We start from the raw sequence: 14,004 nt of genomic DNA, 5'->3' as shown, positions 1-14,004 counted from the left end.
CATTTCTGCAGGGAGATGCTGATCGTGGGGCAAGGGAGGGCTCCTGGGATGGGATCCTGCTCACTGAGGGGACCTGAGCACCCCTGCAGGGCCTGGGGGCTCCCCTGTCCCAGAGGGCAACAGAGCTGGGGGCTCCTTGCAGTCCGGAATGGAAACACTCGGCTGGGGTGTGGTGAAAAACCTCTGGAAGCTGCTGTGGGAGGGATGTTACATCTCCTGTTCTCTGCAGGGGTTTGCAGAGCCAGGGGTGCAGGGTTTTTTGGGGTGATGGTTAGGGGCAGGCAGCGTGCCTTGGTGGGGCAGGGAAGGCTGGGGTTGGGCAGGAGGTGGTTCCATCTCAGCACCCCTCAGCCCCACACCTGTGGGGCCCAGAGAGGCACCACAATTCCACGAGCCACTGAAACTGCTGCCCAAGGGGCACCAGATAAACAACACCTGGGGCACAAATCCTCCCCCCAGCCAGCATGGCAGCCCCATGCCCAGGGTCCTGCACGGGCGAGCAGGGTGAGCACCTCGATGCCCTCAGCCCTTCCCAAGGGGCACATGGCACCCAAAGAGCTCCAGCCAGATGGCACAGAGAGCATCCAGGGGCAGGGAGCTGCAGGTGCTCCTGCTGCTGCACCTCCAGCACGAAGAGGCTCATGGAGTCTCTGTTCTGCAGTACTTTGGGGTTTTCTCTACATGCAAATGTGGCAGCAGGGAATAGGCACAAACACTTCTGACACAGTTGGGCACTGCCCTGCTGTGCTTGCTTTGCTGGGGAGTGGGGCATGGACATGAGTGATGGGAACAGAAAGGAATTAAGGAGAAAAAAAAGGCGGGGAGCAGATGCTGGGCATGGACAAGAGTGATGGGAACAGAAAGGAATTAAAAAAAAAAATAAAAGGGAGCAGGTGCTGGCAAATAACTGCATGGCAGAAAAAGAGAGGGAGAGTTGTGGTTGAAAACAGAAGCTGAGGAAAGGCAGATTGGCAGGCAGCATATTTCTGGAGACAGCTTTCTCCTCTGTAGGCTGAGTCACCTAAGAAACGTGTCAATAAAACACACTCTCGGGCACTGTCTCTAATAAATATATATTTAAGAGAGACATTTCTTCAAAACTTCTGTGAGGAGATGTCGAATTCTGAAGGGATGGCATGAAAAATGACATCTCCAGTGGAAGCAGAGAGTTGCCATGGGAACTGGAACGCTTTGAACATACATCACTAAAACAAGAAAACATTTTCCCCAGCAAAGGAAATTAAAAATTACATACATCTGGAGGCATCTGCCCTCTGCCTGTCTCTGATGGGAGTATCAGAGTACCATGCAGCATATCATAATTCATGTAGTGGGCAGGACTGACAATTCCCTATCAGTTGCTGAATTTTTGTGAGTAACTGTGATAAAAAAGCCTTCCTGTCCTTGGGACAGGCAATGCTGGTGTCTGAGCAGTGCTGGGGAGGGGGGAGATTTGGAGCCAAAATGGAATTTCCTCTGAACTTGTTTTGCTCACCTGGGGATAAAACAACAGCCTGGATGCACAATTAAGCCCATGTTGCCACGTGGGCATGAACCCACTGCTGCCGGAGCTTGCTGGCCCCATTTGGCAGCCAGGGGGAAGGCAGGTGAGAGGGGATGTCCTGGAGGAGCACCGTGAGTGTTTGGGGGTTTATCTTGTGCTTTGGAGCCTCTGTTTTCCCGTGCAAGTCTGGGGCAGCAAAGCCAGGAGGAGTTATTTGCACCTGGCAGTCAGTGTGATTCTTTCTTTCATTTTTCTTTCTTTCCCAGTGCCTTTCTCGGTGTGTGGCAGATGTGGCACAGGGTGAGCCCAGGGGAAATGCTAAATTGACCAGTGCAGGGCAGTGTGAATTAAATGAGTTTATTTGCACACTGTATTGGCATTGCTGAAATAAATAAGCACTGGCTGTGCAGCCCAGTGACCCGTGCGTGACAGGGGACGGACAGCTCGGTGCAGAGCTGGGCTCTGCCACACAGACCACGCTGAGGTGCATGAAGAAGGGAAAACATTTGTCTGCAGTGCCCTGGGAGTGGAGGTGAAGCATGCCAGAAGCATCACCTTAGGCACACTGTCTGAGGAGCTGATTGAGTTCTCTGCTGAAGGAAATGCCAGCCAGGAGCTAATGGATAAGGGAACCAGAGTGCAAATTACAGCTGTACTCCCTGCTATGGTACTCCTGTATCTTGTCTCAGTACCTGGTGATGGCCTCGGGGGACAGGCTTGAAAATTAAATGGGCCCTTCCTCTGAGCTGTACAGCAACCCCCAGGAGTCACTTTCTTCTTCTATTTTTTTCATTTCCATTTTTTGCCCACTACAGCCCGTCACGTGTTCTGGCAATGCTCAGCCTGCAGAGCAGCCTGGAATGAGACACAGCCAGAGGCACGGGCAGGCAGCACCGGGGCTGGAAGGCAGATGGGGAGACTGAGGCACAGCAGAGCTGCCTTCAGTGCATGCTCAGAGCCACGGCGCAGAGCAGCAGCGGCGGGGCTGCAGCCCAGAGCTCAGCCTGCAAACCTCATGAACGTGGCTGAGACATCCCTTTTCTTCCTTCTCCCTCTGCAAGGACACACATTTAATGCAGAGCTGGTTCGAGTGAGACTGGTTTGGGGGCCCTCACTCATGACAAGAGGGAGATTGAGGGGCTGGAGCGCGTCCAGGGAAGGGAATGGAGCTGGGGAAAGGTCTGGAGCACCAGGAGTGGCAGGAGGGCGCTCAGCCTGGAGAAAAGGACACTCAGGGGAGATCCTATTGCTCTCCACAGCTCCCTGGCAGGAGGGGGCAGACAGGTGGGCATCAATCTCTTCTCCCAGGCAACCAGTGTCAGGGTGAGAGGAAATGGCCTCGAGTCAAGGGAGGTTCAGGTTGGATATTAGGGAAAAATTCTTTACTTCAAGGGCTGTCAAAGCCTGCTACAACGCTGCCCAGTGAGGTGCTAGAATCACCTTTCCTGGAAGTATTCAAAAAACATGGGGATGTGGCACTTGGGGACGTGGTCGTGGTGCTGGGTTGATGGTTGGGCTTAATCTTAGAGGTCTTTTCCAACCTTAATGATTCTCTGATTTTTCTTGCATTCCCCTGTTTGCTTCCTTGCTTCCCAATCTGTCATCTATCAATGATTATCAGGTTGGCAACAGCAGTTTTGTATTGCACCTTCGTGCTTATCTTTTTCCCGGGGATCTGCCTGATGAATTGCAGAGCTTGGTAATTGCTTTACAAACTCCAAGGATGTTACTGGTACTGATCTGAAGGTTTTGTAACTCCTCTCAAAGCAACTGTGGCCTGCTGGGAGGTGGTGATTTCTGTTAAAGAAAGACTTGCTGAGAACGAGTTACCTCAAGGCTCAGTGTTTTTAGGAAAGGGGGTAAGCAAAAACCTGCCAGTCTGCCTGAGGAGGAAGCTTCAGAGGCACACAGGGTTCATGTAGGTTATGGATAAGCCTGGTCTAATAAGTGGTTTTCCCAGCTGGGTTGCTCATGTGTGGAGGGATACAGCAGTGCTTTGTTTTGGTGCCTCTTCTCTCCTGTGCTTGCAGCTTCAGCCACAGCACTGAGGTGCTGAACCTGCTGCAGTCTTTCCCTGAGGGCTCTGTTCACCCAGATCCTTTGACATGGCCAGCAAGAACACTGTCACTGATCCCTGAAGGGGAGAATTAACTGAATAAGGTCATCAAGGCAGGCCCAAACCAGAGCACAGGTGGTTTGCAGGTAACATGGAGTGGGTTTGCCCAATGCTGAGGTAGCAGACTGGCATTTTTGCCCTCACGTTACTGCTCCCGCAGCAGAATTCTCCTGGCTTTTTTCCCTCAGGGCACAGCTGGATGTACCAGCTGGCACCATGGCCTTGCCTGACTGCTCTTCCCCTGTCCACTGGGACCAGCAGGGATTCCCTTTTCCAAGTGCCTCTGGCTTAGCCATCAAGGCCAGGCTTTAATACTGAGGATGTTAAATTATGCATGCTAATTTATATTCACACATTTTCCCATTGTATTTATAATATATAACAAACATGTTTCTGTAGCATCCCCCTTCCATTACCACAGGCTCTGGGAGCACTGCAGAACCTCTAAAAGCATGCTCATACATACATATTCCTCCTCTGTCTTCCTGCCATCTGAGGGTGTCCTGAGCCCTTAAAATAGTAACGACAGTAGCTTTGTTCATTCTGTCTTAGTTCTGTCTGTGGCAAAAAATAGCACAGCTAATTTGTAGGCTCTGTTTGTAGTCTGTATGTGTGAGAATGAGGGGTGTGTATAAAGCCTTCATGGCTGCACACCCTCCAGCAGTCGCTGCTTCTGACTCTTCCTTCTGTCCCTGCTGGGCTGGATGTTTATCAGTAACTTGCACCACATCCCGAGTCTAACCCCTGGATGTGTATCTCAGTGTGGTGATAAGAATACGTGCACGTGGATAAATGGGGGGCAAGCTAAATTAAATCACATTCTGTGGAGCCTTGTGGTAGGGTTTTAGCCAGGGCTTCTAATGGTGTAAGGCTTATCACACCCATCTTGCTGCCTTTTGTCTTCCATAAGCTTTAGAGCCTGCTGGCTGCTCTCAGCAAAGCCTGACAGAAAAGGTGGATAACCCCGAGATTTGGAGTCCCTCCAAGATTTGTGGAATTATGAAGCTGAGTGGAAAAAGACCCAAAGCTGAGAGAGGTAACTAATTGGGATCAACTGGTGTTAGGCATCAGAAAAACAGGGAGGAAAAGCTGATCTGAGGGAAGCAGGGTTTGTTGGCTCCTCTGCTGGTAAAGCAGCATCTCTCCTAGGCTGCTCTGCTGGATAGAGCTGTAACCTGCACCCCACACTCTTGACAAGTGTGAGAAAATGCCTTTCAGCAGCATGGGAGGGTGTGAAATCCCTGTAGCACCTTCTACAGCAACACCTGGGCTGCCAGGTATGCCTGGAGTCCCTTGGCCAGTGTGTGTTGAGACAAAGGGGCAGTGCAGCGAGGTCAGAGCAGAAAGCTGGGCTACCTGTGCTGGTACCCCGCGGAAGGGCTGGGGGGGGGAGTGCAGTTCCTCACCCAAAAGGGACCAGCAGATGCCCTCTGTGCCTCTGAGCACTGTGCTGAGGAGCAAAGTTTGTCTGAGTGCTTGCTTCAAGCAATAGTTGTGCCTTGATCCCAGCTCTGTTGGTTATGGAGTTGTGTAGGTGTGGAGAGAGCTCAGACCTGGGTCAGAGCCACAGGCACATGTACAGCACATTTGCAGGCTCCTGAGGGATTTCTCTTCCAAAAAACTGAGCTGATCTTCCCTACACAACCCAGGGAGTTTGTGCCCAGGAATTAGACATCCATCTTTGCCTGAGAGTGTGCCACAAATCCCAGACAAGCCACACTCAGGTGGTAACTGGGTCACTTCATGGTCCTGCAGCTCCTTCCTGCAGAGGACATTGGTTGCAGCCATGTGAGAACTCTGCATCTGCAGCATGTGGTGTGAGACAGGGAATAAATCTATTCCCTGCCTCAGCTCTCCCTGAGAGAGAAAGGGCCCTGCTAAGAAAGGGAGCCAGGGCAGGCTGTCTTTCTGAGGCTTTGACAGGCATCATCTCACTTCATCTCTGCTGAAGAATTGAGCACATGTAATTGCAGACCATGCTGATCTCTCTCATCACGTGTGAGCGGCTTCGTTGCTGGCTGTCTCTTGAGACAGCCCCTGGAATTCTTTTGAATTCCTCGTTCTCCCTGAAATATCCAGGTTGAGGGGAGAAAGGAGAGAAGCACAGCTGGAAGTGACACCACATGTGTAGCTGTGTTTACAGATCGGATGATTTCTCTCTAGTCTGGCTGGAGGACACGCAATTGTAGACACTGATGTGCCATCACACCAGAGAGAAGGTAGTAATTAATCACCATGGCTCACAGAGCAGCAACTTGGGAACTGGCTGTACAGCAAATGCTGGCAGTGCCAGGGGATTGCAGCAGCAGCAGTGGGTGAAAAAAACCCTGGGCACCCCAGGCCTGGGGAAACAGGCTTGATGCTTTCCTGGCGAGCAGCAGATAGCCTTGTTGCCCATCTAAATGTGATGTCCTTTTGATCATAGCCCCGCAGAAGTCACTGGCAGCATAACTGAGGGTGTCAGAGCTGTTACACAGACCCAGTTACTCTGGAATCAAGCAAATCGCTGGGCAAAACTGCGTGAGACAAATCGTTGGTGACATGGCAGAGCTAGATAAGATCCAACCCAAAGGTCTTGTTGGCAATCCCCTGCAGGCTCTTACTCACCCCTGCTTTTGCTGAGATAAGACATTTGTTTCAGACATTTATATTGTTTCTTCCCTTACTATGTGGTTTATTCTGCAGAGTACAGATTTCCTAGTGCTCTGTCCTTGGCTGACCCCACTCTGCAGTAGAGGAGCATCCTCTCATCTTTAACCACTCTGTCCCAGGTCACCAGCCTTCATCCATGGACCCTGCTCATCCTCATCTCTGTGCTCCCTCAGAGAGGCAGGTGCCCTCAGGGTTGGTGAGGTCTGGGTGGGCAGAACTACCTGTGGGGCCAGGGGGCTCTCGGCCGTGTCGTGATGCTTCTGCCCAAGTGACCTTTCCTGGAGATGTGGGTGTTTCAGGTAGTCCGATGAATTAAGTGTTGCTGTTAGCTCTGTCTGGCCTCAGAAGGGTTGGGCCACCTGCCAGCCCCCTGGTGACACTCCTGGCCCTGCTGGCTGCCACTTGGCACTGACTGGACCGAGACATTCTGTGTATGTTCTTGCTGCTTCTCAGAAGAAGAACATGTACACGCTGCTGTCCACTTTTGGGAAAGGTGCCCGGGCTGAGCTGCCAGACAGGGGTGAATGTCTGTGATGGGAGACTTGGCTTTCGCTTCTGAGCAAGTCATTTCATATTCAAGGTTGCTGGGGTGCTGTAACAGCCAAGCAGTGTCTGAAAATATGTATTTTTACTTTGGGACTGGGAGTTTGAAGAGGTTGGTCCTGACACCTCAACAGACACCTCTGTCTGTGTTGTCTGAGGTCCATCAAGCTGAGGAGAGAGAAGGGCTTGTGGTGAGACCTGCACCTCTGCTCCCCAGCTCTGCTCTCGCTTTCCCAGAGGCTGCAGGGAATGCCAGGAGATTCTCGTGGCTTTTTGCCCCCTCCGTTCCCCAGCCTTTCCCTCCTGACCCCAGCAGAGCCTCTGCTCCCAGGATACCTGATGTGGCAGCACTCCAGGCACAGCAGGGGTGTTTGTGGTCGTGACATTAGCAATAGCTCACACTGCTTTGTGGCCTTTTGTGTGGCAGGAGCTCTGTCAATGTCCTTGGAATCAGCTTTATCCCCTGGCTGGGCTGGACAAGCCCAGGAGGCATCAACAGCACTGCATGTTCACTGAAATATTTCCTTCTCTGCTGCTATTTCTGAGCTCCCTCAGAAAAAAAAAAAAAAATTGCAAGAAAAGCAACTCTGATGTATGTGGGGGAGTCTTACTGCCCCCACAGCAGGAGAGCAGCTGTGAAGGCCACGTCAGGGCTTCCTGGTGTGTGCTTGGTGATGTAGATGTCTCCATTTCTGCAGCTTGAGGTTGTGGAGAGGGGTCACCCTCTCCTCTTGAGCACCTACCCCTCTGCTTGTGCCTCCCTGTCCTCTCCCAGCACTGGCCTGGCATTCCCAAGTGCCAGGTCATAGAGGAGGTGCCACGTGCCACACCACTCAGAGATGTCCCTCCCTTCTTCAGTGCCTCTCACCCTGCAAGGAGACACCATTCAGCTCCCACTTCCCAAAAGAAGGCACCACCACAGGTTAAAAACCACCTGAAAAACCACAGGTAGGGGCTGGGAAAGGCAGCCCTGGTGTGATGGGGGTCAAAGGGAGAGGAGGACCCAAGAGTGGAGTGTCTGGCTGGGGCTGTAGTGACACCTCTGAAGGTAAGGGCTGCCCAGGGCTGTGGTTCAGCTCAGCTCCAGTGGGCTCGTGGAGCTTGTAGCAAAGGTCATGGAAACCTCTTTTGTTCCAGAGGCTAAAAGTGGAAGGAAAATTAAATCCCCGCAGTGGGAGGCTGAGAAGGCAAAGAGTGAAACACACAAAGAGCTTCTGTGTGCACCTGCAAAAATTACCTTCTGCTGCTCATTAATTACTATGGCAAGGAGTTGGGGGAAGCTATGAGGTGGAAGTCAGTAGTACCAGCTGACTTCTTGTGTTTCCCTTCCCAGAGCTGCTGAGTTAGCTGGAAAGCACCACCCTGGTGTTTTTGGGTGTCACCCTGGTGACACTTCGGGTTGTGTGAGAGCAAGGCTGCATCCCCTCTCTTCATGGTGCCACTGCTCTCAGCACAGGCTGGTGGGAATCCTTCCCCAAGGGTTTTGTGTGGTTTTTAGGGTACACAGAATAAGGGGACACTGAATAAGGGGACACTGAATAAGGGGACCTCAGACATTCCTGAGCTGAGGATAAATGGGTTTGTCTAGGAGGGAGTTCAGGGGCACCATCAGCTTGTTACTGCCCTTCTTAGGTTGTGACCACAGCTGGAGATGAGATATTGGAGCCCTGAGCAGAAACACCTCCCTCCAGGAGCTGACTTGGAGTGGATCGATGGTTTGTACCCCTGGGTGCAGAAAATCCTGAACCCTTCTATTCTCAGCCACACCACCTGTCACAGTCTGCCAGGACAAGGGGACTCGTGACGGTTCGATAACCGATCCCAAAAGTGCAAAAGGCCAACAGCAGGGGACCATCAGTTTAATCACAACAAATGCACCTTTATTGAGTGCCAACAGCAAATGTGATAGAGGGGACAGAAAGGAAATAAAGGAGAGAGAGAGAGAGAGAGAGAGAGAGAGAGAAGAAGGAGGATATAGCTACCAAACAGAGAGATGAAATCATCAGTTGTCACCATCATCCGTGGAGGTTCACCAAAATCTTTGTTAACTCAGGGGTCTTTTATAGTCCTCTGCAGAGTGGGGGGAACAGGTAATGGAGAAATTAGTCTATTGAAAAACGGGTACAGACAGTCCCTGTTCTGAAGCAGGGCAAGTCAATTTCAGCAGTGAAATAGTTTTCCATTGTTTTCTTGGTCCAGCGAACGCACCTGCAGGCACCACTTGGCAAACATCCTGCTTCAGTCAGGCCAGCTCCCCTGTGCTAGGATTATAGGGGTCTCAGTCCTTGGGAGGGGGCTTCAATCTCCGTCCGTCACGGTGGTCGTGAGGCAGGGGAGGGATCTCTCGTGGGAGGTCACCAGAGTTACCCCAGAAAGTTCATTTGGCCGAGAGGTGGGGAAATTCATGGGTTTGGGTATCGTGAAGCAGGTGTAAGGGTATGGAGCAAACCGCTCCTTGCCAGGCCCTGCCAGAAGCAGAGCAGCGTGGCAGCACAGCACACACCTGCAAACAGTCACTGGGCGAGCATCCACCTCAACCAGGCCAGCACTCCAATCAGGGTCTTCAGGATCTCAGTCTCTGCCATTGTGACGATCGTGAGGCAAAAATGAGGGGAACTTCGGAGCGTCTCTTACACCACCGTGCACAGAAACACCAGTGCAGACGGGTTTGTCACCTCCGAGCTCCCTCAGGTCCCCACACAGCCCTGGAGCTGCCTGGAGGAGCTCCCCATCCCCCGGCTCATCCCGTTCCTCCGCGCCGGGGCTGTGCAGCCTCCCTGACGTCAGCGCAGCATCCAGGAATCCCCTGCACGGAGCCGCTGCGGCTTCGCCCCTGGTTTTCACAGCACGCATCACTCGGGAGCCCCCAGCGCCCGGCTGCACGGCTGCAGGCACAGCATCCCGGCTGCACGGCTGCAGGCACAACACCCCGGCTGCCTCCACAGCATCCCGGCTGCACGGCTGCAGGCACAGCATCCCGGCTGCAGGCACAGCACCCCGGCTGTGGGTACAGCATCCCGGCTGCCTGCACAGCATCCCGGCTGTGGGTACAGCATCCCGGCTGTGGGTACAGCATCCCGGCTGTGGGTACAGCATCCCGGCTGCCTGCACAGCATCCCGGCTGCAGGCACAGCATCCCGGCTGCCTGCACAGCATCCCGGCTGTGGGTACAGCATCCCGGCTGCCTGCACAGCATCCCGGCTGCCTGCACAGCATCCCGGCTGTGGGTACAGCATCCCGGCTGTGGGTACAGCATCCCGGCTGCCTGCACAGCACCCTGGCTGCAGGCACAGCACCCCGGCTGCAGGCACAGCATCCCGGCTGTGGGTACAGCATCCCGGCTGTGGGTACAGCATCCCGGCTGTGGGTACAGCATCCCGGCTGCCTGCACAGCATCCCGGCTGCAGGCACAGCATCCCGGCTGCCTGCACAGCATCCCGGCTGTGGGTACAGCATCCCGGCTGCCTGCACAGCATCCCGGCTGCCTGCACAGCATCCCGGCTGTGGGTACAGCATCCCGGCTGTGGGTACAGCATCCCGGCTGCCTGCACAGCATCCCGGCTGCGGGTACAGCATCCCGGCTGCGGGTACAGCCTCCGGGAACCCCCGCCTGCCAACCCGCGCTCGGCGCTGCCCCAAACCCCCGCAGCTGACACACAGCCGGACGAGCCGGGGTATCAGGGGTGATTCTTGAATAAACAGCACTCGGTGAGTGCAGGGGGAGGTTTAACACTGCTCAGCCTCCCGTGCCCCCCTCCCAGGATCACTCGTAGCCCTGCAGCCGGGGAGGGGAGAGGCAGCGAGGCGGTGTAATTTGTGTTCCAGCTCCGCCGCTGCTCCCCGTGCCTCCAAGAAGCAAGTAAAAATAGCACTCCGTCATTTTGTAAATAATAGCTATCTCCTCCCGGGCCCGGGGAGTCACGAGCACTTAAACGGGGGAATTGCAGGAGAAAGGGGGGTGTCCGCCTTGGGCCAGGGGCAGGAAGATGGGGAGGGCTGGGATGGGGGCACAGGGGAAACGGGAAGCCCGAAGCGCCTCAGCGACAGCTGCTGCTGGTTTACACCTTGTGCACACCCGGGGAAGTGACAGACCGTGCCGGTGTGCGGCCGCGGGGGCTGGAGCTGGCCCTCCCCTCAGGGCTGGGACGGGGCATTGTGGCGTACACAAGCAGCCAGATCTGGGGTAGCAGATTCCTGGAGGAGAGGGGTAGCTCTCAGAAAGCAGGCAGGTGTAGTAAGTGCCATGGTAACACTGTGGGAAGGGTTGTTTGGTTTGCCATTTGCATTGCAGATCTGCCCAGCTCTGGGGGATTTCTACAGCTGGGAGGAAGGCAGGAGCAGGCTCTGTACCCCAGGGGGAAGGGGCAGCCCTGGCTGACCGGCAGCACCTTGTTCTGCTCTCACACTTGCTCCAAATTGTTCCTAGGAACATGGTTGTGCTGCAGCTTGGGAATAAGCTGAGCCTATAAATGGGCAAAGCCCCCAGACAAGGGAATCATCCTCAAACAAACGTCTTGGGAACGTGGCATGCCACTTGGATCTCTAAATTCAGTTCAAACACTGAAATCTCTTGCTCTTCCAGTTTCGTGTTGGCTCTGGGGTGTTTTTTTTTGCTTTCCTGGTGCAGCAGCTCAGCAGGGTGCTGGAAGGGGCTTGGGCAGCCCACCAAGGGCTCTGTTGGGCACTGCTGTGCCAATCCTTAGGGCAGCCAGACCTGGGCTCTGGTCCTTGCTCTGCTCCAGCTTCCTATCTGAACCCAGCCCCTGCATTTTTGTTTCCCTGGTTATAAACAGGACTGGCAGCATCCACCTGCCACTCCAGCAGCCTTGAAGGCTTGACTTGTGCCTGTAAAAAAATTGAATCAGAGGCAAGGATGCTGCTAGGAAATGAAAAATGCCATTTTGTGTTCTGCAGCAGTTCCAGGGAAAGTGCCTACCCCCTATACTGTCCTTAACTGTTAAATCTTTGGGGAGAACTGCTCAGGACAGCCAAGCTACAGTGTGAGCACATCTATGGCTTGAGCAGAAAACAAGAATTTCCCTTCCATGTCTCTAAGCAGAGGCAGGAGATGCTTTTCTCTCAGCTTTCTCTTGCTGAAAAAGCAGATGCAGTTTCATCTCATTCAGGCTCTGGGTGGGTCAGTGTGAGGGTAAGGAGGGGAGGCTGCTGGGGCAGCTCCTGATTTCTCTGCAGGTGGAGGTCTCACAGTCAGAGCTGGGAGCACTGCAGGTGCTCTTGGGCTGTGGGATCACAAGGGAAGTGAATCTCTGAGGCTGGAGCTTGCTCTGTTCTGCTGCTGTTTTACTTATCTCTGGATTCCCCAGCTCTGCTGAAATCCCTCCCTGCGTAGCAATGATTTAATTTCAGAAATCCCTCCGGATCCCAGCCAAATCCTGCCCCTAGGAGCGCATATTAACAGGGAGGGTTCAGTCTGGCTTTTGCCATGAGAGGTGCAGGAAGTTCATTTTCCCCAGAGCTGAGGGACATCACTGAGCCAGTGGTGAAGCCCCAGCTTGTCCCTTCTCTGGGTGCTGCATGGCCTTGCCAGGGGGTAAATCTGCAGTCTGGAAATGAGAGGTTCTCTTCAGACATGGGTTGTAATTAGTTATTAATATTAATAAGTTATTAATAGATTATTGAAGTTTCCTAATGCCATTATCTTTGACTGGATTTACCAGTAGATTGAAAGGTCAGGAAGGGGTCTCTGGAGCTCTGTGTCAGCCAGGTTACAGCATGATGAGGACAGAAAAGCTCATTTAAGGATTGCAGGATCATATCAAAAGGTGTCCAAAACGAGTTCTGCCTTTTTGTCTCCTCCTGGCTTGCTGAATCCCTCCCCCTGTGCTTGGACCCCGCAGAGCACACTGGAAAGCACAGACCCTTCCGTGACCCCCCTCCCTCTGAGCAGGGCACAGCTCATCCTGCACCTCCCTGGGACTGCCTTCCCTGGCCATGGGTGGCCACAGCTCCTGATCTGCCGTCCATGGCTGCAGGATGAATGCCAGCGAGGGGAGGGGAGGGAGAGAGATCTGTGTTTTCTCCAAGACATAATGAGCTTTCTCTCGCCGCATGGGGTAGCAGAAAGAGCCTCGCACCACTGAATGTTCTCTGCTGTGTGCCTCATCTGGGCACTTGTTTGGAGGGAGACTCAGAATACCCAGAGTGTTTCAGCCTCACAGAGGGGCTCATTTTGTTTAGATTTCTGGGTGTTTCACAAAGTGTACCACATACATATTTCTCTTTAACCTTCTTTTTTATCGCATCGAGACGAGATCAAGGGTTACTTATATAGCAAAATAATATCAGCCACAGGCTGCATCCAAAGCTTCTCAGCCATAATAACTAAAGACATGTATACATATATTTTAGCCATTAAGGAGAAAACCCTGCCAGAATGTATTATCTTATTTTGGGATGTAAAACTTTGAAGCACAAACCTAAGCTTCATAGTACTGCAAGATAACTCTCAGGGGACAGAAGGATTTCCATAACTAAATTAAACAATGGGCCATCCAGGCTACTTGCAAGGCTGCTGTGATGGCCAAAATTGGGACCTGTGCATAAAACATGAACTCTGCTTTGCAGCTTTAAATTGGCTGTTTCATTAGGAGAGCAGAGCAGCTCTGAGCCAGCTAGTGCCACACAACAGCACGATCTATCCCTAAAGTGGGGAGGATTTATGGGAACTGAGTGCTGAACTCAAGGCAGCTCATCCATCATGTTTCGAGCACAACGCAGTGGGCAGAGCATAGCACTGTAAATCTGGGAAATCACTGTGCCTTGATTTCCCTGCAAAGCAGGGTGGCAGCAGAGGGGTCGATTAGGAAACACGCCAAAATCCAAGGAAGTCGGGCAGGAGAGCTCTGTGTGCACGTGCTGCTGGCTGTGTTCAGCACTCCAGCTTGTCTGGAGGCACGTGGTTAAAATTGCCCCTGGTTTCAGCAGCTGGGCAGGCAGTGGGGCCCTGTGGCTTTGCAGGGGCAGTGAAGCTGCTGCTCAGCATCCATGAGGGAATCTCAGCCCGGGATGCAGGGCCAGCACGTGATGTGGGCAAGCAGCAGCTTTGTGAGAGCGAGGCACTTAGGAGAACAGCAAGCACGATGGCAGTAAAAGGCAATCAGAATATTGATTCTTTTTACATACAGATAAGCCTGGGGCTGTAACAAACCCTAAAACTGCTGGAACATTG

General features: G+C 53.2%; 1 protein-coding gene across 2 annotated transcripts in view; it reads left to right on the top strand.

Annotated features, from left to right (window-relative positions):
* GABRA3 (gamma-aminobutyric acid type A receptor subunit alpha3) overlaps nucleotides 1-14,004 on the top strand; it is a 68,578-nt gene that overhangs the window by 25,167 nt on the left and 29,407 nt on the right. The window lies entirely within an intron of this gene.

Source organism: Vidua chalybeata, chromosome 14, assembly GCF_026979565.1.
Source record: "Vidua chalybeata isolate OUT-0048 chromosome 14, bVidCha1 merged haplotype, whole genome shotgun sequence".
Lineage (NCBI taxonomy): Eukaryota > Metazoa > Chordata > Aves > Passeriformes > Viduidae > Vidua > Vidua chalybeata.
This window is presented reverse-complemented; position numbering and strand designations above follow the sequence as displayed.